This window comes from Limulus polyphemus, unplaced genomic scaffold (assembly GCF_000517525.1).
Source record: "Limulus polyphemus unplaced genomic scaffold, Limulus_polyphemus-2.1.2 Scaffold426, whole genome shotgun sequence".
NCBI classification, from domain to species: domain Eukaryota; kingdom Metazoa; phylum Arthropoda; class Merostomata; order Xiphosura; family Limulidae; genus Limulus; species Limulus polyphemus.
Window position 1 is genome coordinate 551,011 of NW_013666036.1, and position 4,931 is coordinate 555,941.

A 4,931-nucleotide genomic window follows, 5' to 3' on the forward strand; every position below is an offset into this window, starting at 1 on the left:
AAAATCAAATCATGGTATAAAATTTAATTTGAACAGCGTCGGTGTGCTACTGGTAACAATTATTCAATAATAGGCAAGAAGGAAGCCTCAGTATTCTTTTCGCATGCCCACATCTGCTTGGTAAGCCTATACGGGTAATGCAAGAAAAGAAACTCAAACTTTGACGACCTAGTTAGGAATACTTTCTTTTTTTTTTCTCATAGTCCTTGCGGACCGTTGAGCCGATGGCAGATCTTGCTCTGCCATCGTTTTTAAAGCTGTTTCTTACGTCAAGGATGCAACCCACTTGACAGACTTCCCTTAAACCCGCGACCCTCAGATTGCGAGTCGAGCGCCTTAACCACCTGGCCATGCCGGGCAGTTAGGAATACTACTACAGGAAAATAAATTAATATCATTTAACTTTGATACATGTAGAATAACACGCATATCTCTTTTAAAATGGTTTAAGAAATTAGCATTTTGAAAATTAAGAAAAAGTTTCAAATCTCTGTAAGGAAAAAACGTCATTAACCATCAAGCCATGCCGAGTGAGGAAGTTTTTGTTTGTAGTTAAGCACAAAGCTTCACAATGGGCTATCTGTGCTCTGCCCACCATGAGTATTGAAACCCGGTTTCTAGCATTGTAGGTCCGCAAACATACCGCTGTGCCCTCTCATCAAAAAAACAACAAAAACAATTTCTATTCTAGTGATCAACGTTCCAGAGTCAGCACCGTTGCAGAAAATAAATAAATACTTAGCTAACAATGTCAGTAAAACGTGGATAACAATAATAACGATATAGATTATTTTAAGGCTTATAATTCAAAATGTTCGTTCCTACCCAGCATTCACCTGAGAAGCTGCTAAAGTTTCTAATTGAAAAATATTGATTATTTATACTTCTAAAATGTTTCAAATCAGTCAATAGTTGTCAGAAATATTTCCGTTCAATCAAGTACTCGATTTCAAAACAAAGAAACAAAACAACTGATTTTTATTAATTATATTTATTAGCTATTATTAAAACTTCTGATGAAATGTAAGCTAACTATAAAAATCAGGACAAAAATAATTCAAAATACCGTATACATTAAAGAAAATCATTTGGTCTACAAAATACTAAATATTTTAACAGTAACCGGATACTGATCTATGCTGATACAATAACCACCATTTTAACTTATATACATACTTAACTTATGTCGAGTAGGTGTGGCTTACAACTAAAAATATTGGTATAGGTTCATAATATGTACGTACATAAAAGTGATATTTTTTTATAATTTAAATTTATGAGAACAAAAAAAAAGAAGAAAGTATCACATTTATGGCATGACATGAAAGAAAAAATTGCGATTCATGTTTTAATATATCTGTTATACATTTTCTATGTAACCAAGTGATTATTTGCCTGTATGTTTAAAGCTGTACTCTAAACGACAAGGCGACTGCACTCAAGCTAACTCAATAACGTGAACATCTGTTATGAAGTTGAGAGCATGCTCAATGATATCTGTATAAAGAAATAAAAATGAAACTCACACTTAAAGAATCATGTTATCAGTATGCTATACTCTGCTGTTTATTTATTTTTTATTGTTGTTTTTCCCATAAACATGTAAATGGGTATTTTATGAATTTTTTATCTCTCAATCATTGGGGGGGGGGGGCATAAAAGATAGAGCAATAGAGAAGAAGGAGCTATAGCATTGCTCTTAACGCTAGTCATGCACGATATTACATATTCTGAAAAACAAACAAACAAACAACAACAACATTTGAACATGAATGGGAAAAAAGTCAGCATATTCGCAGTAATTTTTTTTTAACGAATTAAACATTTATTCAATTTGGCTTCCGAAGAACAATCGACAACAATACTTTATTTGTAGACAATAACAATAATAATAATGAACAAGAACACCTTATGTTAAAATTTAAAGCTTCATCGTCCCCAGTGATAGAAAAAATTTAAGATAATCTAGCAAAAATACCCGTCCACAGTGACAGGAAAAGTTTAAGATAATCCAGCAAACGTACCTGTCCACAGTAACGGGAAAAGTTTAAGTTAATCTAACAATTTAAATTATTTCTGGTTTCATCCAGAGTCAGAGCTCATAGCTACTACGTCCACCGCGAAAAGTAATTGTTGAGCATTTTAGTCATGATAAGAGCCGCTCAAAATAACATATGGTAAATCTACATTTTTAATCTTTAAGTTACGTCACATTTTGAAATGTGAATGATAGTGTGATTAATTCCTAACAATTTAATGTAGAATATTCTGCTTGCGAAATAAAATTTGACATCAGCATTATTCATGCCTGTTCACCCGTCATTTCAAAAGCTAATGATCAGCTTTTGCTTGCGTAAGCAGCCTTTCAAACGTGAAACAGACAAACGCTCGGACAGACACCACGATTCTCAATCTGTAAAAGATGTTTAGCATTCACTGTCAAATGCATCCTGCTTAGTGTTAGTGTTGTTTTTATGCAGTTTCGTTTGTGCTGAAACAAAAATGTTTTCTGCTTAGGACGTCAACGTTTTATTCACACAGTTACGTAGCAATAACTAAAAAAAAAATGTATGATGGGCGAATTTCAGGAATTTGTTTCGATCACTGATATTAGTTCCACTTCCTATAAGGGGCGCTGACGCCCTCTATTGTATTTGATATACATGATTCAAATGTATCAAATATCAGGATTTTCGTCAGGAATTGTCAGTCTAATTACTTTTACAATTCTGAGTACATTCGAAATGTTTTGTTTAATAAGGTTTCATGGTTTTTAATTAATAAATAAAAAAATCACATTCAAATGTCATGAAATATATTTTAATGACGTCATCAACAATTAGCCATATATGTAAATCAGAAATTTGTTCTACGATGTTGGATATGCCCTCGTCATTTTGTAAAGATGTTGTAAATATTCGTTGCAAAAATCAACTGCATTGCAAAGTGAGAAAAGAAGCAATTACATCTGTCCAGTGCTGTATTTAATGTCGGTGCAATCGGGGCCACGCACCGACAAGCCCCCAAAGTAATACAATTCTTTTTTTATAAATTTCTATACCTATAGGTGATGAGTACGGACGGGCTCCCTAACAAAATTACACCGACTAGTTAGAAATGTTAAAAACGCCACTGCACCTATCACCACTACCCTCAAATTCACTGATTTTCAGGAAGAGACAACCAGGCTGATGGACACCTGTTTTAAAACTTATCGAATCAAGCTAGTGTCTGAGACAGCGGGATTGGTTTAGAATTATTACTGTACAGTTGGAGCTCCAAACCTCTAGGACTGGAAGAGGTCCTCATCTATAAAACAAGAAGTTGAGAGTGGCAGCACTGGGGTTTCACAGACCAGGCAAGGAAAATGTGAAATCCAGGAGAGCAGAAAATATGTCGTTACTAGCCTTGAACTTCAAGGCTCTTAACAAAATGTTATTATTATTAATGGCTTCGCATTGGACAATTTTACTCGTGGATAGTTGAACAAGTTGTTTACGCCCAAGCACTATTATACTCAAATAGTTGGTACACCTCTAGCGTTGTAAATGGCCAACCTCTCCAATCCTTGATTGACACAGGAATGAAACACACACACAGACTATTGCATTACAATTGTAATAACAGTGGAGCAGCTGAATCCTGTTGGTTTAGACTATGTTTTCGGTTGTTTGTACTTTTGAGCTCTACTTTTGAAATGAGTGGAACTAATATCAATCTTACAAGCTATTATAATAGACGACTTTCAACATCCTAAGTTGTTGCTTCATTTGAGTTCTACTTTTGAAATAACTGGAGTTAATAACAATGTTACAAGCTATTGATACGTGATGTGCAATGCTGTATGTGTTCTCAAATATCCACAGTAGTTGTTGTTTTACACATACTGAAATACACATAATATATTCCTTACCACAGCATGGACATGTAAATTTATGAACAACTAACAAAAGTTTACTTTTCGGTACGTGGTTTAAATTTTTTTAAATGTGTTTGATTCTGATAATTAGTTTGAAAATACATCTTCATTGTACTTGTTAGCACAATCACTACCACAGTAACGCCCCCCAGTGGCACAGCAGTACGTCTGCGGACTTACAACGTTAGTAACCGGGTTTCGATACTCGTGGTGGGCAGAGCACAGATAGTTCATTGTGTAGCTTTGTGCTTAACTTCAAACAAGCAAACAAACCTTTAGTAATACATCTCAGTTTCTGATACGTATACAATTGTTTAATTCTACATTTTGACGAAGTCCTGTTGTTTGTGATTTGTATTGATTTACTTAAATGAGTATAATCAATACAAATTGACAAAATATTCATCAACATACAGTATCAGGGCATTCACTCAACCATATTTTTCATGAAAACACAAGTATAAATCAGGTATTTCTGGTGCTGACTTTCAATTTATATTAACTACATTAATATGACCGTAGGTTCTTGCAATGAAACGAAAATGTGGTTATTTCATGGCAAAGAACATTACTTTAAACAAATTGAATGAATTATTTACAGCACGAGTTATTTACTGTTTTTCTGGAAAGATTCAATGACTAACGTGACTTTGGATTTTGACAAAATCTTTAATCTTTTTGAAAATACAAAACTGCTTTTTTACTTTCTGTTCCATTTTCTTCAGCAAATGGCTCAATAAACCATGCTAAGTAATTAGAAAATATGAGTACAAATTTCTGTTTTGGAAATTGTTGGTCTTGCTGAACACTTTTTAATTATTATATGTTGACGATTCGTTTGTTTATTACACAATGGGCTATCTGTGCTGTGCCAACCACGGGTATCGAAACCCGGTTTTTAGCATTATAAGCCCACTGACTTACCGTTTAACCACTAGTGAGATGACGATTCGTATAACTGTATATAATACTGTTACGTCTCTGTTCGTTTGATAATTTCCCGTAAAAATTC